At 38.1% G+C, this 27,093-nt stretch overlaps 1 protein-coding gene across 1 annotated transcript in view; it reads right to left on the reverse strand.

Moving 5' to 3' along the window:
• Positions 1 to 27,093, reverse strand: part of LOC131237330 (abscisic stress-ripening protein 1-like) — an 82,877-nt gene that overhangs the window by 8,278 nt on the left and 47,506 nt on the right. The gene's annotated exons all lie outside the window — the stretch shown is intronic.

Consider the following 27,093-nt stretch of genomic DNA (forward strand, 5'->3'; position numbering starts at 1 on the left):
GTGACGAGGGAGGGTGTCACTGTGGAACCCTCGAAGGTTGATGCAGTGAGTTAGTGGGGCCAGCCCGCGAATGCGTCCGAGATTCGCAGCGTCCTTGGTCTAGAAGGATATTACCGATGGTTTATCGAGGGTTTCTCCTGTATTGCAGCACTGTTGATCCGGTTGACACGGAAGGGCGTCGAGTTCGTCTGGAGTGACGCTTGTGAGAAGGCATTTACGGAGTTGAAGGACCGCCTCACGTCCACTCCTGTTCTCACACTTCCTTATGGGAGTGAGGGTTTTGTTGTTTTTACTGATGCCTCCAGAGTTGGCTTGGGTGTTGTACTGATGTAGCATGGGAAGCCAGTGGCATATGCTTTGCACCAACTCAAGGTCCATAAGCTGAACTACCTCACTCATGATTTGGAGCTTGCAGCAGTCGTCTTCGCACTGAAGGTGTGGAGGCATTATCTATATGGGGTTAGATTCGAGCTCTTCTCGGATCATAAGAGCTTGAAGTATCTATTTTCGTAGTCCGAGTTGAACCTGCGACAGAGGCGATGGATGGAGTTGCTGAAAGATTATGATTTCGACCTTCAGTACCACCCGGGCAAGGCAAACTTGGTGGCAAACGCGCTCAGCCGCCAGCCACAAGGCCTGGTGGCACAGATGATGGTGCGTGAGTGGCAGATGCTCGAGGATGTATCAGAGTTTGACTTTGAGTTCGGTCTGCAGTCTTCCATTGTTTAGCTTTCGAGCTTGTCGATTCAACCCTCCTTAGTGGCCAGGGTGATCGAGGCTCAGCAGACGGATGAGTCACTTCAGGAGTACAGAGTAGAGGCCACATCCATGGAACAGTCAGACTGGCAGATTGGTTCCAATGGTGGATTACGCTTCAGAGGCCGATTGTGTGTCCCGGACGTTCCAGAGTTGCGTCGGGATCTGATGACCGAGGCATACCGATCGAGACTTACTATCCACCCAGGCTCCACGAAGATGTATCGTTATATGAGGAGGTACTTCTAGCAGGGGATGAAGCACTAGATTGCAAATTTTGTGGCCGAGTGTGACACATGCCAGCATGTTAAGGCTGATCATCAGAGACCCCTTGGTCCCTTGCAGCCATTGAGCTTTCCAGAGTGGAAGTGGGAGCATGTATCGATGGACTTCATCGCAGGTTTGCCGAGGACTCAGCGCGATCATGATACCATCTTGGTTATTGTTGATCATCTAACGAAGTCGGCTCATTTCATTCGAGTGCGTGCTTCCTGGTCTATGGACCGGTTGGCGAGGATATTCATTGGGGAGATAGTAAGACTGCACGGCGTCCTAGTTTCGATCGTTTCATACTGAGATTCCATATTTACTCTCAGTTTTAGAGGAGTTTCCAGCATGTGATGGGGGTCACTTTGTGTCTCAGTACTGCTTATCATCCGCAGATGGATGGGCAGACCGAAAGGGTTAACCAGATCCTTGAGGATATGCTCAGGGCTTGTGTGATCAACTTTACGGGGAGTTGGGATGAGCATATGCGCCTCGTTGAGTTCGCGTACAACAACAACTATCAGGTGACTATTGTCATGACTCCTTTTGAGGTACTTTATGGCAGACTGTGTAGATCTCCTAGTTGTTGGACCGAGGTTGGAGAGCGTCGTCTCTTAGGTCCCGAGCTTGTGTAGCAGACGTTAGAGGTTATTAATGTTATCAGGTAGAGGATGCGCACAGCTCAGAGCCGTTAGAAGAGTTCTGCTGATCGTCGGCGTCGACCCCTTGAGTTTGTAGTCAGGGACACGGTGTATATCAAGGTCTCGCCTATGAAAGGCATGGTTCGCTTTGGTGTGAAGGGCAAGCTCGCCCCGAGATTCATTGGAATATCTCAAGGTCTCACCTATGAAGGGCGTGGTTCGCTTTGATGTGAAGGGCAAGCTTGCCCCAAGATTTATTGGACCTTTTGAGATTACCGAGCGTGATTGATTGGCAGCTGTTTGAGGTCTGTGAGGATGCTTCCTACATTGAGCAACCGATTCGTATTCTTGATCAGATGGAGCAGGTCCTCAGGACCAAGGTCATTCCCTTGGTAAAAGTACAATGGGGTTATCATTCAGAGGCCGAGGTGTCTTGGGAATGCGAGGCCGAGATTAGAGAGCGTTATCCCCATCTGTTTGATGATTGATTGCTTGTAATTCTTGCATTGCCATCTCTTGTGTTTGATGATTGAGGTATATATGTACGACGATGTTTATGCATTTTGTTGTCCTTGTTTTGTCAATTTTAGGGACAAAATTTCTTTGTTGGTGGGGAGGATTGTGAGACCTGACCCTAGTTCTCATGTGTGCATGTGTGTGTGTGAGTATGCATCTTGTTCATCATGGTCTCGTGGTCCTACCAATTGAATTTCGACGACCGGCGGCCTTTGGATAGTGTTTGCCGTTACTTTCGAGTTCGGTCATGTAAACCTGACTCGGGTTGACCCAAGACCTATGCCATTGCGTCCGCCTCATCGCCGTGATTCCGATGCCATATCCCGTGCATTAATCCGATATGTACATCTCAAGTTATGATCATTGATCTATATGGACCATTGATTGCATGATTAGTGGACCCCACCATGGGTTGCACATTTTCCCATGCCATCATTTTACTCTAGGTTGAGATTTCTAGAAAGGCTATTACCCTGAGCCTTGTTAATATCACCATAAGCCACCATCATTGCCTAGGAGAGAGAGAGAGAGCTCATCATTACAAGTCTTAAAAGTCCCTCTCTCTCTCTTTCCCTCTCATTTCTCTCCCTCTCTTCTCTTCTTCCCTAGCAACTTCCCTTCCATCTTCCTCTCTTCTCCAGCCCCTTCTCCCTCAAATCCCCTCTCATCTAACCTTCAACAATTCATCTCACCCATTGAAACATGTCCCTTGGAGCATGAAGATTAGATTGATGTAACTTTGGAGTGAGATCCATTAAAGTGGGTGCTCTTCATGGCTTCATCTCTCTTTGTTCTTCTTTCCTTTCTTCCCTTCCTTTTTCTACATGCATGGGAGCATGTAGGGCCCACCAATCCATGGTGGAGACCCTATATGGTTCCTAGGATGAAGGCCAAGGGCCTAGATCCTTCACAATCCATTCCATGGTGGGCCATTTTCCATGGACCCACTATGATGATTTCCTCTTAATCTTTGCATCACATGGGCCACTTAGGCCTTTGCATACATGTAGGGAAGGGATCCCTAGTATCCAGTAACTTATTTTGATGTATCTTGACTTGCATGTAAGTGCATGATATAGTGATGGTGTAGATTTGTGTGGGTGGCCCATTAGTGGCGGGACCTCCCACCTATGGCCGATCTTGCTCCTTCTCTCCCTCCTTTCCTTTGTTTACTTCTGTATATTTTCTGATGATATGTGGCCCACCAAAGTAGGTCAGCAACATTCCAAGCCCCCAGCAAGATGGGACGTCCAAGCCCCCAGCAAGATGGGACGTCCAAGCCCACCTTGATTGGACGTCCAGGCCCAATCATGTATGCATGGTCTGGATGGCCTCTAAAATGGATTTTTATAGAGGCTTAAGAGCTCTGATGGGTCTAAAAATTTATGAACCTATCAAGGTGGACCCTACATGAGGAAATAGGGCTATAGATCCCCTTGATTTATTTGCATGGGCTGAAATATGGACAGCCTATGTTGCTGTCCAGATTTCAGGCCCAGTTGGAGCATGTATTTTGAGTTACTGTTTAGACCTATTTGTAGGCCTTTTAATCCCAAATTTCTTTAGGGGTTTTGTAGTGTGTGGACCCTACTTTGATGTAGTATGGGGCCCACACTCTACCTCCCATGATTGAGGCCCATGGGTTGGGCCAAAGATGGCTAACTGCCCAGAAATTTCTGGACAGTTCAGCAATACATTGTGGAGGAAAACACTATATTCACCTGACTTTTTGGAAGAAGTGGGCCACTCCAGTGGACCCCACTTACTTTCCATATGTAGGGCCACCTTTTCCCCCAATTTTCCAAGGGTTTGGGTGGGTCCAGGCACACCCCATGTGGTCCCAAACATAGGGACATACAATTCCAGCAACAATTTACCCTAGACAGGTTGGAATTCCGAAATGTATTAAAATACTTTTAGGTGTCTAAAAATTATGAAAATTTACAAGAGGTATCCCAATCATGGTAGGAGCCACCTAAAAAATTTTGGGGCCAATGGACACCTGTACACACCATGGCGGTGGCTGGACCGGCCCATTACAATATGGTGTCGAGATCAGTCCAATTTTTAGGACAGATTGATTTCTTTAAATAACTTAAAATAATTATATATGTCTAAAAATTATAAAATTTTGTGAAGCTATGGTCCACCCATTTTAGGATCCACTTACCAAATTTCAGGGCCAATGGACCCCTGTGCACACCGTGGCGAGGGCCGGACTGGCCCACCACGTTGGGACGTCCAGGTCAGTCCGATTTTCTGGACAGTCTGTTTCATTTAAATAAATTAAAATATTTCTAAGTGTCTAAAAATCTTAAAATTTTTTGGGAGTGTGGGTCACTTATGCAAGTATCGCTTTGTAAAATTTCAGACCTAAAAGCTATTTGAGTTGCCCGTGGTACGGCTAGAAGTGGTCTACTAGGAAGGGATGCCCAGGCAGGGGCGTCCAGCTTGCTTCGTGGGCCCACCTTGATGTGTTGTATATCCCAGCCGTCCCATCCATGGGTGGCCTATGTCGGGAGGGTCTACCTTACATGTAAGTCCCCTGTGGGACCCACTTTAGTGTTCGTAGAGTCACCTTGATGTATGTATAGCTAGGCCGTCCAGGCCTTGGACCGCCCAGGCCCATATGGGATGCCCCATGTGGGCTACCTGATGGACTTTGGTTTAGCAGAGTGGCCCACTTACTCCCTTGTGTCATATGATGTAACCCTATGTGGTGGGGCCCTCTGACTTGATAGTTGGACCACTTGGGCTGATGTCCTAATCAAATGAAACAATTACTGGACTCCAATACACCCATAAACCTGTTGGGTTAAAAATCCAGCAACTTGTTATAATTATGCTTGGCATTTGGGCTGAAATTTTGAGGAGTGGGGCCCACCACATTGTGAAGATCCTAGAGGAAATAATCTATGCCTTTGGTCCCTTAAATATTGGGCTTAATAAATGAACTTTTGAGGCCCACCACAGTTGAATTTAATTGGGTCCATGAATGTAGCTAGTTGTTGAACTCCTTAGGCCTAATTAGGCTGGAACTTTCCAGATAGGCCCATTGAACTCTTGGGCCATTTTTACCATACTATTGTGTTGGGTTAGTGGGCTGGATTACATAGGTAGATGGGACCTTTGTTGCCCACAAAATCAACTTTAATACTTGGGCTGGGTTGTAGGTCCAACTTACTTGACAAGAGCATGACATTTGCCCATGTGGTTTGAGCAATGGGCTGCCTACTAGGCCACCACAATATATGGGATTAGTGGACTTTATGTTGGGCCCAAACCTTTCCCCTATGGGCCCATAGTGGTATATATGAGTTGGGTTATGTGTGTTTCCCTTGGACCCATGTTTTGGATAGGCCTTGGGTCGCCTTTCTGAAGCCCAACATGAGTGTTTGTGGTATGATTATGGCTGATCGTTTCTTATTTCTGATGTTGCGTGAGCCTTGGGCCTTGATCCATGATCAATTAGAGATGGGTTACTTCTTGGGGACCAATTGTGTTGGATGTCCACATTGGTGGCCCTAAGGTAGGCCCATGGGCTTCTATGGGTGGTTAAAGGCCCACCATAGACCCTTGCTAGGCCCGTTTCATCTATTTAGGCCCATACCATTATTTTCCTTAGTCTCGTGGGCTACCCCGGGTATATGAGCCCCCACTAGAGGTTGTATTCCTTATGAGGAATTGGTTAAGTACCTAGACCCTTCATGGTTAGTTAGAGAGTTCATCTTCACCTCATTGGCACCCTTATTTATCTTCATGGCCCACTCCCATACGCATCATATGCATGCTTGGTTGAGGTATGATTAGCCATGGTTGTGCCATCGTGTAGGACATGTTGGTATCCTCCCGAGAGATGGATGCTTGGGAATGATGCATGGGTGATTGTGTGATTCATGCATCTGGCATTGCATAGCTTGTGGATATCCGCCCTTACTTCATCAGGGCCTTGCCTCCACATGGGTATTCGTGGATGGCCGTATGTGTGGACACCAGAAATATTAGTTGAGCATACCGGGTGCATAGGATGCCCATTGGTGAAATTTTCAAAAACTTCTATGGTACCAAAGATCTGCTCCAACGCCGTGACCAGGTGGAATACATGAGCTCACGAGGGCCTTATACCGTTAGGCTGCAACTCTCACTGTCGTGTTGTTGGTTGGATAGGGGTGTGGCCTTACCTGCCTGGTGTGAGGAGGCATTATTAGGCTGAGTTTGACCAGCTCGTAAATGGGTCCGCTACCTTCAGGCCTTGTTGGTGATTGGTTGTCCATAGGCGGGTAGTGAGGTCTCTTACGCTCATTTGACTGTGCGGGGTCTATAGAGCGGCAGTCATTCAGTAGTGTAATGGACCCTGGTGATTTCCTTAGGATTGGAAATGTACTCGACATATGGTTTGGATATGGGCACTGGCATTACTTGCATCGCATTAGCATTGGCTGTGTAAGTCCCTTCATGCATTGCCTTTGTATGGCGTCCAGTACTCATCGTATCATATTCATGATAAGCCTTGGTAATGCTAGTGATATTCTCATTGAGTATGTTTCCCTTCTTGCATCACATACTATTCTTCTGTGCACCATTGTCACACAATTACACCACCCTCTAAGCTTCTATAAGCTTATGCACGATTGATGCGTGCAGGAGACTCTAGGCAGATGTTGTAGCAGCAGATCGTGGAGTAGATCTGAGCATTTGAGGACTCCAGTGTTGCTGATTTCTCTCTCTTTCCTTATTACCTTATGTATGTTCTTTTGAACCCGATGTAAACTTGTAAAAGTTCAAATTCTTAGTGGATTTTGCGGTGTGTGCCTTTGTTATTCTCAGATGCACTTGTTGTGATCTTGGTTATGCTCGTATTGAAAATGATTATGCTGTTATGAAAATCCTCCTTGTAGGATCCCAGGATCGGAACCTGTCTCAGGAGCCGAGAATGGGGTACTATGGAGGCTGTTGCGGCCAGAACCAGCCATCGGGTTCCTTGAGAGTCCGATTACCGAGTCTGGGGCGTGACAGTACTATTGAGGTTGAGTTTGGCTTGAATTGACTGTCGATCCGACCCAACCTGCCCAAGTTGTACCCCTACTTAAGAGTGGACCCAATATTTTAGATTATCTTTTATTATTTAGTTTGGATTATATCTTTTCCCATATAAGAAACACTATGCTATTAGTTAGGGCTATATGAAAATTGGACTGTTTGGGGTAATTTTTTAGATGATTAAGACATCTACCATGGACAAGATACCACCACTTCAAATATGGTGATGAACTATCATTAAGGGGGTGTTTGGATTTTAGGCTGCTTAAGATAAGCTACTTTTTCCATAGGTAGTATTTATCTTAATTTCTACTTATTAAGTAGATAAGTTTGTTTGGCAAACAACATATACTTATTATCTTCTCCTCTCCATCTCTCTTGATGCCTCTCTTTAGCAGCCTATGAAAAGTAAAAAAAGCTAAGAAATAAAATTAACCAAAGTGATTATGTACTTTTAAGTAAAAAATTACTTATAACTAATCATAAACCAAACGTACTTATCTGAAATAAGTCACTTATCTCCTGCTATTAAGTAGAAAAAGTAACTTATTTGGTGGTATACAAACGAGCCCTAATTGTCTATCTGTCGTGTGCCCTATAATTTTTATAAAGACTTTTGAAGTTGGAATAGGTTATTAAAATGGTATAAAATTATTCACGTAAAAAGTCGCTGTAACCACCATCAAAGAAGAAGCTGATAGGGATCCAACCATGTTGGATACGTGAAATCCACTCTAATAATCAAATCATAAACCTATGTTCAACATACGTGCATAAGATTAGCCAATTAAAAAATATATATACTCATATGGGTCTCACCAATGGGAACAATAAAAAATTACAATTAAAACTTTTAAATTCACTTTTTGTGGCCCATATGAGATTTGATGATGCAGATTTTTCTTTCTTACATCCGTGTGGCTTACATGAGGTTTGGACGAGGCAGATTTTTGTATCTTTCTGATGAAGGGATTTAATGAAAGACACATATATACATACCACGCTGGCTTGACATACAAACCTATCACTACACCAAAATCGGCAATTTGCGACGTATTTTTGCGACGGGCAAAATCTCTTGGTTTAACAACGGATTTAATCTGTCGCTAATGGAAAAAGTTCATCGCTAAGCCCGTGTTTGTTGAAAATCATCTGAACCGCTAAATTCAGCGACGGACCAAAATTCGTCGCTCAAATCTGATTTACGACGTATTTACGACGGATTTTGGTTCGTCGTTAGTAGGCGACGGACAAAATCTGTCGCAAAATTTGATTTTGTATCACTAGTAAATTCCCGCCCAAAACACCAAATGGTGCGCTTTCAGTTGCTTTTGCGACGGATCATGGTCCGTCGTAAAATGACTTTTGCGACGGATCATGTCCGTCGTAAAAGGACTATTACCTTAACATTAATTTTTTTTCATTTTTATAGGAATATGGTGGAAAATCAAGTTTTTTTGTAGTCTAATAATTGTTTTTAAATAGAATTTTAGTGGTTTAATTGAACATATTTGTATCTAAGATTATTTTTTAGCAATTGATTGAATGTAAAAAGAAAATTTATTTTGTTTTTATATCAAATGAGTGAAATTTTCTTTTTTATTTTTTAATTTAAAATTAATATTTAAATGATTTGTAATATCACATGAAAAAGAATATTGAGAAGTTTAAAAAATTTACCAATGTTTGAGAAAAAATTAGATTTTGAAAAAATAAAAATAGTGATTTAATAAAAATCTATTTTGTGGGAAAAAAGTTTTGAATAAAGTTGGTAAATTTGAAAAAAAAAAAGCATTTGAATTTGAGAAAAAAATAATATCCTCAAAAAGAAAATAAAAAAATTTTAAAATGTGAAAATTTTCACAATGTGGGCCCCACCATAATATTTTATAAAAACAATGAGATTTAAATATATATATATATATATATATATATATATATATATATATATATATATATATATATATATATATATATTATATATATATATATATATATATATATATATAAAACTTAATGATGCTTTTAAAGAAAAAATCGGCATTTTGGAATTTTTGGGAAAAAAAATTAAAATTTGGGAAATTTTTTGAGATTTTGAAAATAAAAATTCAGAATTTATATTTTAAATTTTTTGAAATATTTTTTAATAAAAATGATATTTTGTTAAAAGTTTTCAAAGAAAAATTAAGAGTAAAAAAATATACATTTTGAAAAAAAAATGTTATTTTTAAATAGAAATTGAAATTTATTTGTGAAATAAAAAATATTTGTTAATAAATTATTAGGTACATCCACTAATTGAACCTTTAAACGTTAAAATCAAATTTCACTCAAATTGTTGATCAATCTTGTATGCCCAATATCTTCTTCATATGTAGCTTGATCGAGGCGAGTAACTAGTCAAATTGTGGGTATTGATCAGTAAAGTAGAGTGAATGGACCAGACATGTAAAATGGGCCAAATATTCTGGTCAAAATTATGACCCAACTTAGTAACATTGTGAGAACCTAAAAATTGATGTTAGTAAGTTTTGTGGGCCCCATCATGATGTGTGTCGAACATCAACACCATGCATTTGATGTGTCCCCTTTAGGTTATGAGATATCTCAAAAATCATCCGTATACAAAACTCAGGTGGGCCATACCATCTAAAACCATGTGAAGACATCCTAAAAAATATAAAAGCACTTGGTGGGGCCCACATGAGTTTTAGATGTGGCTGAAACTTGGTCTGACCCCTCATCCAAGTGGGACACACATAATGAGTGGGTTGGATATGTCACATTTAGGCAGGCCCAATATATGATTATGAATGTTTCAAGGAAACCCCTCTCTACTATATTTAGGTTACTCATTACTCTTACCAGAGTAAACTCTGTGGGGTCCACCATTATTTATTTATTTTATCCACTCCGTTCATCCATGTTAACAGATAATTTGTGGTTTAAAGAACAAAAAGGAAGCATATCCAAAGCTCAAGTGGACCAAGCCACAGGAAATAATGTGATTGAACCTCTACCATTGAAAAATTCTTGGAGGCCATAGAAGTTTTGGATCAAGCTGATGTTTGTGTTTTATCTTCATTCATATATTTTTGATATTATGAACAGGTTGGATGGCAAATAAACATTACTGTGGGCCCAAGGAAGGTATCAACGTGGAAATCATTATTCCACACTGTTCTATGTGGCACGGTCCACTTGAGTTTTGGATTTACTGAAAATTTGGAATCCATCCACATCGTTCATCCATTTTTCAAGATCATTTTAGAGAATTATCCAAAAAAATGAATCATATCCAAAGATTAAATGGACCACGCTACAAATAAGGGGAACAGATTGGCTACTCCCCTTGGCACCCGCCAATGGCTGGTGGTCGGTGCTCTGTGGGCCCCATCATGATGTATGTGTTTCATCCATGCCGTCCATCTATTTTTAAAGATCATCTTAGGGCATGAGACCAAAAATGAGGTATATCCCAATCTGAAATGGACCATATTACAGGAAACAGTGTTTAATGAGCGTCAACCATTAAAAACGTTTCGGGGGCCATAAAAGTTTTGGATCCAGATGATTTTTGTTTTTCCCCTTCATCTAGGCCTATATGACCTAATAAATAGATTGGATGTCAAATAAACAGTACAGTGGGCCTTAGGAGGATTTTAATGATGGATATCCAATCACTATTGTTTTCATGTGGTGTGGTCCACCTGAGATTTATATACCTCTCATTTTTGGAATAAATTCCTAAAATGATATTTTAAAATGGATGAACGTAATGGATGAAATACATACATTATGGTGGGACCCACAGTGCACCGACCACCAGCCAAGGGGCTGGTGCTAAGGAGACTAGGGACTTGGATTTCTTGCGAAAGCCTTTCGCAGCAAGTTCTTGCTCAAGGATGCTGGGTGGGGCCCACTGCAATGTTTTTGATCAAACCACCTCGTCCATACATTTTTATAGCTCACTGTAGGACGTCTGATAAAAAATGATTGGATCCACAACTCAATTGAGTCACATAAGAGGGAAAATTGGGGAAAGAAATTTGTACCGTTAAAACCTTCCTGGGCTCCATTCTGATGTCTATGTGCCATCCAAACCGTTTATAAGGTCACTCTCAATAGGATAAAGTGAAAGAACCGAAAAAAATATCCCGATACAAAACTTTCATGTCCATAAGAATGTTTCAACGATGCTCACCGAATCCACATTGTTTCCTCTCTTGTGGCTCACTTGAGTTTTGGATCCACCTAATTTTTGGTCACGTGTCCTAAAATGATCTCCTAAAATGGATAAACGGAGTGTATTTCTCCAAAATATCTCGGTGGGCCCCACCCAGCATTCTTCCGCAGGAAGTTCCTGCGAAAGGCTTTCGCAGGAAATCCGCGTCCGGAGACTAGCTACTGAAGTGACGTCAGCAAACTCCGTAGGCCCCACCATGATGTACGTTTTGTATCCACACCTTCCATCCATTTGGAGAGATCATTTTAAGGCAATATCCAAAGAACAAGTTAAATCCAAAGATTGTGTGGTCCACCCAAGATTTAAATCCAAAGCTCTAGTGGACCCACGTACGTCCAACCAATAATATTTTTTAATTGTGTGGTCCACCCAAGATTTATTTCAATCTAGTTTTTGGGGATCTTATACAAAATGATGTTGTGAAATGGATGGACGGCGTGGATGAAACAAATCTATCATGGTGGGGCCCATAGAGCGATGCCAAGTCCAAACGTCAACTTACCGTTTTGAATCCAAGTTTTGCATAGTGAGTCTTGTATTTTATATGAAATAGTGGTGACTTATCCATAACAATAGTGGCACTATGTGAAAAATGGAAAAAAAGAATGGATTTAGAGACGGTTCTGGACCGTCTCTAAAATTTCTTGGTTTAAAGACGCTTTAGAGACGGCCGTAAACCGTCTCTAAAATTTTAGACGGCCCCTGACCGTCCTTAATATTGTCTTAAAAATTTGAACGTCCACAAATCATTTACGACAGTCATTGACCATCTTATATGGGTCATCTGAGACGGTCATTGGTCGTCCGCATTAGAGACGGTCCTTGACCGTCTTATATCCACTCATCTGAGACAGTCATTGGCCGTTTGCATTAGAGACGGTCATTGGCCATCTTTTACTTCCAATCTAAGACCGTCAAGGACCGTCTCTATTAGAGACCGTCAAGGACCGTCTCTATTAGAGACCGCTAAAGACCATCTCTATTACAGACGGTCCTAAACCGTCTTATAACCCTGTCAAAGACCGTCCCTAATGCTCAGGTCAAAAATGAAAAAGTTCAAAATTATGAATTTTGAAAAATAATAATTAGAAAATTAATTAACAATGTTTAAGAAAATTTTAAATTTAAAATAGAAAAATTAATTATATAAAAATCTATATTTTGAAAAAAAAAAAAAATAAGAACTTTGAATAATGTTGATAATTTAAAAAAAATCGATAAAAATATGATATTTTGAAAACAAAAATTTTAAAAATTAAACAAAATTGTGAAAAATTTGATAAAATGTAAAAATATATATTTTTTAAAAAAGAAAACTAGATTTTGTATTTTGACAACAAAAATTGAAAAGTTATATAACAAAAGTGAGATTAAAAAAATGATATTTTGAAAAAGAAAATTTAAGAAATTAAACAAAATTGTGAAAAATTGACAAATTGTAAAAAAATATATATTTTAAAAAAGAAAATTAGATTTTGTATTTTGACAAGAAAAATTAAAAAGTTATATAACAAAAGTGAGATTAAAAAATGATATTTTGAAAAAGAAAATTTTAAAAATTAAACAAAATTGTGAAAAAATTGATAAATTGTAAAAAAAAAATATTTTTTAAAAAGAAAACTAAATTTTGTAAAAAAATGTTAAATTTATTTAGTTAAAAGAGTTTTGGATGCGGTTGAAACTTGGTCTAACCCCTCATCCAAGTGGGACACACATAATGAGTGGGTTGGATATGTGAATCACATTTAGGCAGGCCCAATATATGATTATGAATGTTTTAAGGAAACCTTTCTCCACTACATTTAAGTGAGTTACTCATCACCTTTATCAGATTAAACTCTATGGAGTTCACCGTTATTTATTTATTTTATCCACTCCATTCATCCATGTTAACAAATAATTTGAGGTCTAAAGAACAAAAAGAAAGCATATCCAAAGCTCAAGTGGACCACTACCACAAGAAATTGTGTGATTGAACCTCTACCATTTAAAATTTCTTGGAGGCCATAGAAGTTTGGATCAAGCTGATGTTTGTGTTTTCTATTCATTTATATATTTTTGATATTATGAACAACCTTTAACTATTTTTGGACAATCTGATCAGTCCGGACATGAAGAGTAAATAACTTCAGATGTTAAAATCAAAATTCACTCAAATTGTTGATCAATCTTGTTTGCCCAATATATTTCTCATATGTAGTATGAAAAAGGCGAGTAACTAGTCAAATTGAGGGTAATGATCAGTAAAATAGAGTGAATGGACCAGACATGTAAAATGGGCCCATCATTATGTGTGTCGAACATCAACTCCGAGCATTTGATGTCTCCCCTTTAGCTTATGAGATATCTCAAAAATCATCCGTATACGAAACTCAGGTGTTGATTACCATCTAAAACTATGTGAAGACATCTAAAAAAATATAAACAGTACAATATTGGATGTCATACCATTTTCGGGCCTTAAAAGTTTTAGATTAAGCTGATTTTTATTTTTTCCCTTTATCTGGCCCTGTATGACCTAATCAACATATTGGATGTCAAATAAACAGTACAGTAAGCCTTAGGAAGATTTTAATGATGGATATCCAATTACTAATGATTTCATGTGGTGTGGTACACCTAAGATTTCTGTGGTGGGGTCCACTACAGATTTTTATCTGCCTCATTCTTTGGCTCATGACATAAAATGATATCTCAAAATGGATGGGTGGTGTGGATATAACAAATACATCATAGTGAGGCCCACAAAACTTGGTGGATGTTGGTCGGTGCTCTACGGGTCCCACCATGTTGTATGTGTTTCATCCAAGTGGGACACACATAATGAATGGGCTGGATCTATGAACCACATCTAGGTGGGCCCAATAAATGATTATTTTTAAGGTCGTGGCCCACCATGAAATGGTGCATCTGATTGATGGGGCAGATCCAAAGTTCAAGTGGACCCACCATAAAAAAGAGTGGGATAGTGACACCCACTATTGAAGCCTTCTTAGGGCCCGCCGTGATGTTTATTTGAGATCCAACTTGTTTATAAGTTAATACAGACATGGATGCAGTTGAAAATTGGTCTGACCCCTCATCCAAGTGGGACACACGTAATGATTGGGTTGGATATGTGAATCACATTTAGGCAGACCCAATATATGATTATGAATGTTCTAAGGAAACCCCTCCATTATATTATGTGGTGTGACCCACATTTAGGATGATGTGTTGTATATCCTTGCTGCCCCTATGTTTCTCCAACCCATTTTTGGACCGGGTAATGAATTGGGTAATCTTGTAGTTATGCTTATTATGACTTAAATGTGTGTATATATATATATATATATATATATATATATATATATATATATATATATAGATATATATATAAATTAAAAGGTAATATTTAAATGATTTGTAATATCACATGAAAAAGAATTTTGAAAAGTTTAGAAATTTTAACTATGTTTAAGAAAAATTTTGAGAACAAAATAATGCTTTTGAAGAAAAAAAATGGCATTTTGAAATTTTTGAGAAAGAATTAAAAATATGAGAAATTTTTTGAGATTTTGAAAATAAAAATTCAAAATTTGTATTTTAAATATTTTTGAAATATTTTATAATAAAAATGATATTTAGTTAAAAGAGAAAAAAATATACATTTTGAAAAAAAAAATATTAAATTTATTTGTGAAAAATAAAATTACTAAATTATCAGGCACATCCACTAATTGAACCTTTAATTGTTTTTAAACAATATAATCAGTTCAAATTGAAGAGTAAATAACTTCAGATGTTTAAATCAAATTTCACTACAATTGTTGATCAATCTTGTATGCCCAATATCTTTCTCATATGTAGCCTGATTGAGGTGAGTAACTAGTCAAATTGAGAGTATTGATTAGTAAAATAGAGTGAATGGACCAGACATGTAAAATGGGCCAAATATTCTGGTTAAAATTGTGACCCAACTTACTGACCTCGTGAGAACCTAAGAATTGATGTTAGTAAGTTTTGTGGGCCCCATCATGATGTGTGTCAAACATCAGCACCGTCGATTTGATGTGTCCCCTTTAGGTTATGAGATATCTCAAAAATCATCGGTAAATGAAACTCAAGTGGGCCATACCATTTAAAACTATGTGAAGACATCCTAAAAAATATAAAAGCACTTGGTGGGGCCCACATGAGTTTTGAAAGCGGTTGAAACTTGATCTGACCCCTCATCCAAGTGGGACACACATAATGAGTGGGTTAGATATGTGAATCAAAGTTAGGCAGGCCTAATATATGATTATAAATGTTTTAAGGAAACCTTTCTCCACTACATTTAAGTGAGTTACTTGTTACCTTTACAAATTGTGAAAAAATTGATCAAAATTGTGAAAAAATTGACAAATTGTAAAAAAATATATTTTTTTTAAAACGAAAACTAGTTTTTGCATGTTGACAAGAAAAATTGAAAAGTTATATAACAAAAGTGAGATTAAAAAATTGATATTTTGAAAAAGAAAATTATGGTGGGCCCACTTCAGATTTTTATAGGCTTCATTTTTGAGCTCATGTAATAAAATTATATGTTAAAATGGATGGATGGAGTGGATAAAATGAATAAATCATGGTGGGCCCCACAGGATTGATTCGGTAAGCTTGGGAATGGGTTGGCTACTCCCCCTGACACTAGCCAATGGCTGGTGGTCGATGCTCTGTGGCCCCCACCATGATGTATGTGTTTCATCCATGTCATCCATATATTTTTACAGATAATTTTACAATATGATACCAAAAATGAGATATATCCAAATCTCAAGTGGACCACATTACACGAAACTGTGTTGAATGAGCGTCGACCATTAAAAACATTTTGGTAGCCATAAAAGTTTTGGATCAAGCTGATTTTTGTTTTTTCCCTTCATCTGGTCCTGTATGACCAAATCAACAGATTGGATGTCAAATAAACAGTACAGTGGGCCTTAGGAGGATTTTAATGGTGGATATCCAATCACTATTGTTCTCATCTGGTGTGGACCACCTGAGATTTATATCCCTCTAATTTTTGCCATAAAGCTCTGAAATGATCTTTAAAAATGGATGAACGGAATGGATGAAACACATACATCATTGTAGTGCCCACAGCACTGTCCATGGTCTCGCCCAAAATTGGGCATGGTCTCGCCCAAAATTGGGCGCCCAATCCCTCTGCCCCCCCTCTCTCTCTCTCTCACCCATGCCCTCTGCCCTTTTTCCTTCATTTCTCCCATTTTTCTGGCCCCATTTTTTCCTCCATCTGCAGATGCGAAAAGCATTGTCTGCTCTCTCTGTCCGATATGCCCAATCTTTCCAAACCCTCCTTCCCTTTTTCCACCGGGGCCACATCCCCTCCACTTCCGACCCCCCCTCACCACCCCATGTGCAAGATAGCACCGACGGCGTAGTGGAGCACCAGATTCGAGAGGCAGAGGACCGGCTTCAGGAGGTGATTGAGGAGCAGCAGCACTGGCAGCGCCATCCTCGCGGCCGTCACCCACCTTGCGAGCATGCCGATGAGTTGTGCATCTCCGTTTCCATCTCTCTCCGGGTGTTTGATCCAAAGAATGGAGGGAGCCGAGACGATGCCTCCCTACCTACGCACGCCCTCCTCAAGATCCAAAGAGGTATCTATCTCTCTCAATCTCTCTCAATCTCCATGTTGATTTATGAATTTAGGGGATTTAGTAATTTGTGGATTCCCGATTCGATGTGGACCCCCATTTAGAGATTTGGGGATTTTTGGGCTTACAGATTTGAATGTGGACCCCGATTCGGGGATTTTCTGATATTAAAAATTAGGGATTTGGGTATTTTAGAATTTTATGGATCTTAAGGATTTTGATGTCTCTTCTTTTTAATCTATTGGGTCCCAATGTGGAGGAAATATGGATATATGATGTGGGTCCATCTGATGGATGGTTTTTATTACTTAATGGTGGGTGCCTTAAAACTTAGGTTAACTTCCATGTTATATGCTACATGGGGTGGCATAGTCCATTTTGTATTTGATAAAATGCTTCATTATCTGGTCATTGTGGATATGTAAATTCCCATTGGACTTGTTCCCTTGAAGCAATATTAATTGTGCGTCTTCTCCTCTCTGTTAATATCCTTCCCATTGGACGCGCTGTTGCAGGCTATTTTTTCCCCCTAGAACGGGCATTACAGCCTTGTAACGCATAACTCTTCCCACTGTTACCGTTATGTAATGGCCTTTATGACCATTCCAGTACAGTTTTTGAATACCTTGATCCCAATTGTATGCATATGCTCCATCAGCTCTCTATATACTAGCATGTGCATCTCCACCTCTATTGAAAGGCTTCAGCTTGTGCTGGTTGGAAATACAGCCATGAAACTGTGTCCCTTGCACATGAGAAAAAAGTAGGTACTTGAAAGTAACAGTATTAGCATCCTTTGAACATTCTCTTTGATGAATACTTCTGGCACCACATTTTTTAGTGTACCTAGAACAAATACTTATCTAGTGCATATGATATGGCTTGCAAGTTACAATGTAAGTGTCCGTATCAGTAGCCCAACAAGTGCTCCTCACAACTTGAAGCTTATTCAGTGCCTGGCATTACTCATGTGGGTTAGACTTATGAATTGTTTTTCATGTCATGTTTTTTGTGTTTGGTTTATGTGGACCCAAAAGTGGTTTCTTGATGCGCCCCTTCATGGTCACAATTAATATATTTTCAGTCCAAAGAAGATGATGGCCATGTAATTGATGGTATCTTCTCTTCAACTCCAGAACGTAAGGCTTGCAAAGGTTGCACTTAGGCCTGGTGCAGGTAACATGGTGAACGGAATTCTGTGGAAGCTACTTTTACTGATGGTTTGTCATTTTCTGTAACATTCACTACTCTCAAATTAAGGGGTCACTAGAAACCAGGTTCATTTGAATGCCTTAGCCCTTTCGTATATATTGATTCAGGGAAAAAACTCACTTCCACTACCCAACTCACTTATCCAGTGGTATGTTTGTCATTGCACCTTCCCTTATTATTATTTTTTTTTTCTAGAAATTTTACTTCAGGAAGAAGGGTTTTCACATTTTCATTTACTAATATTTATTATTGAGGAATTCTACCATGGTAGCATGCTTCATTGAGTTCTGTGAAGTGTACATCGGAATATGTCCAATTTACATGTGGTGCCTGTGCATGGTGATTAGCTCATCGATTTTGTGGACCTGAAAAGCAATGGTATCTAACTGTTCTAGCCAAGCATCTGCTCAGTGGTCTGAAGTGGACAATTAACCCAAAAAGAGCAACTGTACGTACATGTTCAGTGGGCAAAACTTGCAATAATTTGGTGGTCAAACTCTAGCCCACATGCGACAGATGTGCCGAGAATATAGGACATACACCTCACACACTGCTTGAAAGTGACATTATCAAATGACACCTTGCCAACTTAATCAGCGCCTGGATTTGATACATGACGGATTTCGGATGCCAATCTAATTCCCAAGTTTTAATCAAGTTTACAACCGGTGTGGATGCACTTTTTCTTTTTCTAAATGAATAAGAAAGAGCATGTTTCCTCGCCCCAATAATGTTTTATTGTGCTTGATATTTCTACCTTGTTTTATCATTAATAATGCTTTTCTTGAACTTTAGGTTCCTCATGAACCATCCTTGCATATGGATGATTTTGTCCGCATCAAACCGGCATGCAGGTGTGTGTTAAAATCTATAACACAACAAAAAGGGTATTGCTATTACCTATTTCCTTTTCATAGGACTTAATATTTTGTCCGTTTAAGGGTCTGGATGGTTATTCAATTCAAACTAAATTGATCTTCATCACAAAGAATACCAAGTACATGGTTAATGCATGGGTCTAGGGGTAGTGTGGTACAATTTCAGCTTACTCAGATCATAGGGCTGTTTGCACTTTGATACATGTCCAAAAACCATTGGCCCCTTGCCATCAATGTTTCTATTGTTGTTTGAGTCAGTTATTCTTTACTTAGTGTTTATCAGAAAAGGAATTGTGGCTTTCTTAGTGAAGGAAATTTGAGTTCGCAATTCCTAATGTTAAGCTAATAGCTTTTCTTAAAAATGAAATGCAACATTCTTCAAACAGCTGATCATAAGTCTTCGTCATTGTTATTGACCGTTTTTTGCTTCAATTGTTTTATCAAGTTTGCTAATGAGTTCAACATTTTATTTTATTTTATTTCTTCTGCTTCTCAGACTTTTATACAAGCGGGGTTATTGAAAGATGGTCTATGTTCAGTTCAGGATGAGAGTGCAGGTCAGTTCTTTTTCCAGACCCTACCCCAGCCATTTTTCTAAAATAGGGTTTGAAGGCTATACCTATTACATATATAATCTTATTCCTTATATTGCTTCCCAGTTATATTTGTGTTGGTTTCAGAGTACAGGTAGCGAATAGAAATTGTTGGTCGATTGTGGCTTGTAGACAAAGGGATGAGTAACCAACAATACAAATATGGGAGGCCTTCCCCAGGTATCTAGATACTTTTAGATATATTTATGTTGTTTTTAAATGTATTAGCTCGAAATTGATGGAGCAGACCCGGATGTGTGTCGGAGCTATCCGAATATTGAGCGGGAGTCCCTGGAAGGTGGGAACCGCTGTTATGACCATGATGAAGTTGTTCATTTCCTATGGACAGCATTGGAGTGGCCTGACCATTTGGAAAGGCCATGTTTATGTATTTACTCGAAATTGATAGAGCTGACCCGGATGTGCGTCGGAACTATCCGGATGTTGAGTGGGGGTCCCTGAAAGATGGGAACCGTTATTATGACTATGATGAAGCTGTCCATTTCCTATGAACAGCATTGGAAGGGCCTGGCCAATTGGAGCAGGCCGTGTTTATATTTGTATTTGTAGGGACCACACCTTAACCTATAACCTAAACCTATTCTCAAATTCCAAAATCTATAACTACAACGTAAACCTATAACCTAAACCTATAAACTATAACCTAAACCTATAACCTAAACTCAATACCCTAAACTTTAACCTATAACCTAACCTAAACCTATACTTATTCCCAAAACCTATTCTCAAATCCCAAAACCTATAACCTAAACCATACCCTAAACCTATAACCTATAACCTATAACCTGAACCTATAACCTAAACTCAATTCCGTAAACCATAACCTATAACCTAACTTAAACCTATACTTATAACCTAAACCTATTCTCAAATCCCAAAACCTATACCTATAACCTATAACCTGAACCTATAACCTAAACTCAATTCCCTAAACCTTAACCTATAACCTATAACCTAACTTAAACCTAAACCTATTCTAAATAACCTATACTCTAACCTAAACCTAAATTCTCAAACCTAAACCTATAACCTTAACCTTAACATATAACCTTAACCTAAATGTAAACCTAAACCTAAACCTATTCTCAAATCCCTAAACCTATAACCTAAACCTAAACCTAAACCTATAACCTAAACCTATTCTCAAATCCCTAAACCTAAACCTAAACCATAATGCATTCTCAAATCCCTAAACCTAAACCTATTCTCAAATCCCTAAACCTAAACCTAAACCTAAACTTGAAAACCCAAACCTAAACCTGATCCCGAACTCGGATCCGATTTCCTAAACCTAAACCTATAGCTATTCTCAATTCCCTAAACCTATATCTTATAACCTAAACCTAAACCTAAACCAATAACCTATAACCTAAACCTAAACCTAAACTCCGATCCCGAACCCGAACCTAAGTAACCTAAACTGTATTTACCTAAACCTAAACCTAACTATTCTCAATTCCCTAAACCTATAATCTTATAACCTAAACCTAAACCTAAACCTAAAAACCTTAACCTAAACCCTAAACCTAAACTATAACCTAAACCTAAACCTAAAACCTAAATGTATTCTCAAATCCTTAAACCTAAACCTAACCAAAACTTATTCTCAACTCCTAACCTAAACCTAAACTTAAACTTAAAACCCAAACCTTAACCATCCCAAAACCGATTCCTAAACCTAAACCTTAAAACCCCAAAACCCTAAACCCAAAAACTTAAACTAAATTTCCTAAACCTAAACCTTAACCTATTCTCAATTCCCTAAACCTATAGCTTATAACCTAAACCTAAACCTAAACCTAAACCTGTAACCTATAACCTAAACCTAAACCTAAAACCTAATGTATTCTCAAATCCCTAAACGTATATCTACACCTAATTCTAATCTCAACTCCCTAACCTAATTTTAAACCTAAACTTGAAAACCAAAGCCTAAACCTGATCCCGAACCCGAACCCGATTTCCTAAACCAAAACCTTAACCTATTCTGAATTCCCTAAACCTATAGCTTATAACCTAAACCTAAGCCTAAACCTAAACCTTAACCTAAACCTAAACCTAAAACTAAACCTGTAACTGATAACCTAAACCTAAACCTAAACCTAAAACCTAAATGTATTCTCAAATACGTAAACCTAAACCTACACCGAATCCTAATCTCAACTCCCTAACCTAAACCTAAACTTAAACTTGAAAACCCAAACCTAAACCCGATCCCGAACCAAACCCGATTTCCTAAACCTAAACCTTAACCTATTCTCAATTCCCTAAACCTATATCTTATAACCTAAACCTATGCCTAAACCTAAACCTTAACCTAAGCCTAAACTTAAACCTGTAACCAATAACCAAAACCTAAACCTAAAGCCTAAATGTATTCTCAAATCCCTAAACCTAAACCAACACCTAATCCTAATCTCAACTCCTTAACCTAAACCTAAACCCGATCTGAACCCAAACCCGATTTCCTAAACGAAAACCTTAACCTATTCTCAATTCCCTAAACCTAAAGGTTATAACCTAAACCTAAACCTAAACCTAAAACATATAACCTAAACATAAATATAAAGCCTAATGTATTCTCAAATCCCTAAACCTAAACCTACACCTGATCCTAATCTCAACTCTCTAACCTAAACCTAAACCTAAACTTGAAAACCAAAACCTAAACCCGATCCCGAACCTGAACCCGATTTCCTAAACCTAAACCTTAACCTATTCTCAATTCCCTAAACCTATTGTTTATAACCTAAACCTAAGCCTAAACCTAAACCTTAACCTAAACCTAAACCTAAACCTAAACCTAAACCTGAAACCTATAACCTAAACCTAAACCTAAAACCTAAATGTATTCTCAAATCCCTAAACCTATACCTACACTTAATCATAATCTTAACTCCCTAACCTAAACCCAAACCTAAACTTGAAAACCAAAACCTAAACCCGATCTCGAACCTGAACCCGATTTCCTAAACCTAAACCTTAACATATTCTCAATTCCCTAAACCTATTGCTTATAACCTATATCGAAATCTAAACCTATACCTTAACCTAAACCTAAACCTAAACCTAAAACCTAAACATAAACCTCAAACCTAAATGTATTCTCAAATCTCTAAACCTAAACCTACAACTAATCCTAATCTCAACTCCCTAACCTAAACCTAAACCTAAAATTGAAAACTCAAACCAAAACCCAATCCCGAACCTGAACCTGATTTCTTAAACCTAAACCTTAATGTATTCTCAAATCCCTAAACCTAAACCTACACCTGATCCTAATCTCAACTCCCTAACCTAAACCTAAACCTAAACTTGAAAATCTAAACCTAAACCCAATCCCAAACCCGAACCCAATTTCCTAAACCTAAACCTTAACCTATTCTCAATTCCCTCTACCTATAGCTTATATCCTAAACCTAAACATAAACCTAAACCTTAACCTAAACCTAAACCTAAACCAATAACCTATAACTTAAACCTAAACCTAAAACCTAAATGTATTCTCAAATCCCTAAACCTAAACCTACACCTAATCTTAATCTTAACTCCCTAACCTAAGCTTAAACCTAAACTCGAAAATCCAAACCTAAACTCGATCTCAAACCCGAACCCGATTTCCTAAACCTAAACCTTAACCTATTCTCAATTCTCTAAACCTATAGCTTATAACCTAAACCTAAACCTAAACCTATATAAAATATACCCTAAACCTAAACCTAAACCTTAATGTATTCTCAAATCCCTAAACCTAAACCAACACCTAATCCTAATCTCAACTCCTTAACCTAAACCTAAACCCGATTCGAACCCGAACCCGATTTCCTAAACCTAAACCTTAACCTATTCTCAATTCCCTAAACCTAAAGGTTATAACCTAAACCTAAACATAAACCTAAAACATATAACCTAAACCTAAATATAAAACCTAATGTATTCTCAAATCCCTAAACCTAAACCTACACCTGATCCTAATCTCAACGCCCTAACCTAAACCTAAACCTAAACTTGAAAACCAAAACCTAAACCCGATCCCGAACCTGAACCCGATTTCTTAAACCTAAACCTTAACCTATTCTCAATTCCCTAAACCTATTGTTTATAACCTAAACCTAAGCCTAAACCTAAACCTTAACCTAAACCTAAACCTAAACCTAAACCTGAAACCTATAACCTAAACCTAAACCTAAAACCTAAATGTATTCTCAAATCCCTAAACCTATACCTACACTTAATCATAATCTCAACTCCCTAACCTAAACCCAAACCTAAACTTGAAAACTAAAACCTAAACCCGATCCCGAACCTGAACCCGATTTCCTAAACCTAAACCTTAACCTATTCTTAATTCCCTAAACTTATTGCTTATAACCTATATCGAAATCTAAACCTATACCTTAACCTAAACCTAAACTTAAACCTAAAACCTAAACATAAACCTCAAACCTAAATGTATTCTCAAATCCCTAAACCTAAACCTACAACTAATCCTAATCTCAACTCCCTAACCTAAACCTAAACCTAAACTTGAAAACTCAAACCAAAACCCGATCCCGAACCTGAACCCGATTTCTTAAACCTAAACCTTAATGTATTCTCAAATCCCTAAACCTAAACCTACACCTGATCCTAATCTCAACTCCCTAACCTAAACCTAAACCTAAACTTGAAAATCTAAACCTAAACCCAATCCTGAACCCGAACCCGATTTCCTAAACCTAAACCTTAACCTATTCTCAATTCCCTCTACCTATAGCTTATATCCTAAACCTAAACATAAACCTAAACCTTAACCTAAACCTAAACCTAAACCAATAACCTATAACCTAAACCTAAACCTAAAACCTAAATGTATTCTCAAATCCCTAAACCTAAACCTACACCTAATCCTAATCTCAACTCCCTAACCTAAGCTTAAACCTAAACTTGAAAATCCAAACCTAAACTCGATCTCAAACCCGAACCCGATTTCTTAAACCTAAACCTTAACCTATTCTCAATTCCCTAAACCTATAGCTTATAACCTAAACCTAAACCTAAACCTAAACCTATATAACATATACCCTAAACCTAAACCTAAACCTTAATGTATTCTCAAATCCCTAAACTTAAACCTACACTTAATCCTAATCTAAACTCCCTAACCTAAACCTGAACCTAAACTTGAAAACCCAAACCTAAACCCGAACCTGAACCCGATTTCCTAAACCTAAACCTGTACCAATTCTCAATTCCCTAAACCTATATCTTATAACCTAAACCTAAACCTAAACCAAAACCTAAACCAATAACCTATAACCTATAACCTATAACCTAAACCTAAACCTAAACCTTAACCTAAACCTATAACCTATAACCTTAACCTAAACCTAAACCTGTAACCTATAACCTAAACTTAAACCTAAATCCTAAATGTATTCTCAAATCCTTAAACCTAAACCTACATCTAATCCTAATCTCAACTCCCTAACCTAAACCTAAACTTAAAGTTGAAAACCCAAACCTAAACCCGATCCCGAACCGAACCCAATTTCCTAAACCTAAACCTTAACCTATTCTCAATTCCCTAAACCTATATCTTATAACCTAAACCTAAGCCTAAACCTAAACCTTAACCTAAACCTAAACCTAAACCTGTAACCTATAACCTAAACCTATACCTAAAACCTAAATGTATTCTCAAATCCCTAAACCTAAACCTACACCTAATCCTATTCTCAACTCCCTAACCTAAACCTAAACCTAAACTTGAAAACCAAAACCTAAACCCGATCTCGAACCCGAACTCGAATTCCTAAACCTAAACCTTAACCTATTCTCAATTCCCTAAACCTATATTTTATAACCTAAACCTAAACCTAAACCTAAACCTAAACCTATAACATATAACCTAAACCTATACCTAAAACCCAATGTATTCTCAAATCCCTAAACCTAAACCTACACCTAATCCTAATCTCAACTCCCTTACCTAAACTTAAACCTAAACTTGAAAACCAAAACCTAAACCTGATCCCGAACCTGAACTCGATTTCCTAAACCTAAACCTTAACCTATTCTGAATTCCCTAAACCTATAGCTTATAACCTAAACCTAAGCCTAAACCTAAACCTTAACCTAAACCTAAACCTAAACCTAAACCTGTAACCTATAACCTATACCTAATCCTAAAACCTAAATGTATTCTCAAATCCCTAAACATATACCTACACTTAATCCTAATCTCAACTCCCTAACCTAAACCTAAACCTAAACTTGAAAACCAAAACCTAAACCCGATCCCGAACTTGAACCCGATTTCCTAAACTTAAACCTTAACTTATTCTCAATTCCCTTAACCGAAACCTAAACTTATACCTTAACCTAAACCTAAACCTAAACCTATAACCTATAACCTAAACGTAAACTTAAAACCTTAATGTATTCTCAAATCCCTAAACCTAAACCTACACCTAATCCTAATCTCAACTCCCTAACCCTAGCCTAAACTTAAACTTGAAAACTCAAACCTAAACCCAATCTCGAACCTGAACTCGATTTCCTAAACCTAAACCTTAATGTATTCTCAAATCCCTAAACCCAAACCTACACCTAAACCTAATCTCAACTCCCTAACCTAAACCTAAACCTAAACTTGAAAACCCAAACCTAAACCCGATCCCAAACCCGAACCCGATTTCCTAAACCTAAACCTTAACCTATTCTCAATTCCCTAAACCTATAGCTTATAACCTAAACCTAAACCTAAACCTAAACCTAAACCTAAACCAATAACCTATAACCTAAACCTATTCTTAGTTTTATTTTAATGATCAGTTTTATTTTTAAAAAGTGCCCACTTTTTTGGAAGAAGTTTATGCAATTCTTCATGATTCTGAATTATAATGTTTTGTTTGTTTAATATTTTTTTTCAGATGAAAGACACAAAAAGAAAATTGTTGCTGATTTTTTCCTTTTTTTATTTATGATGTTAAACTTATATGTATTTATGCGTGGATGAATGTAATGTGGATATGATTGTTTGTGTTTGGATGGATGTAGTTTATGTTTGGATGAATGTAGTTTAGGTTGAATTTACGTAGTTTGGGTTTAGATGGATATGAATGTGAATATGATGAAATATATTATATAACAGGTATATATCAAAAAGAATACGATGAAATATATTGTAACATGTGTATATTGATCTTCTCAAATTTGAAAATGTACTTTGAAGGCTCATAAGGGACGGTCCATGACAGTCCTTTTTGAGGATGGTCTGTGGCCGTCCTCTGAAGGCTCATA

Source organism: Magnolia sinica, chromosome 2 (assembly GCF_029962835.1).
Source record: "Magnolia sinica isolate HGM2019 chromosome 2, MsV1, whole genome shotgun sequence".
NCBI classification, from domain to species: Eukaryota; Viridiplantae; Streptophyta; class Magnoliopsida; order Magnoliales; family Magnoliaceae; genus Magnolia; species Magnolia sinica.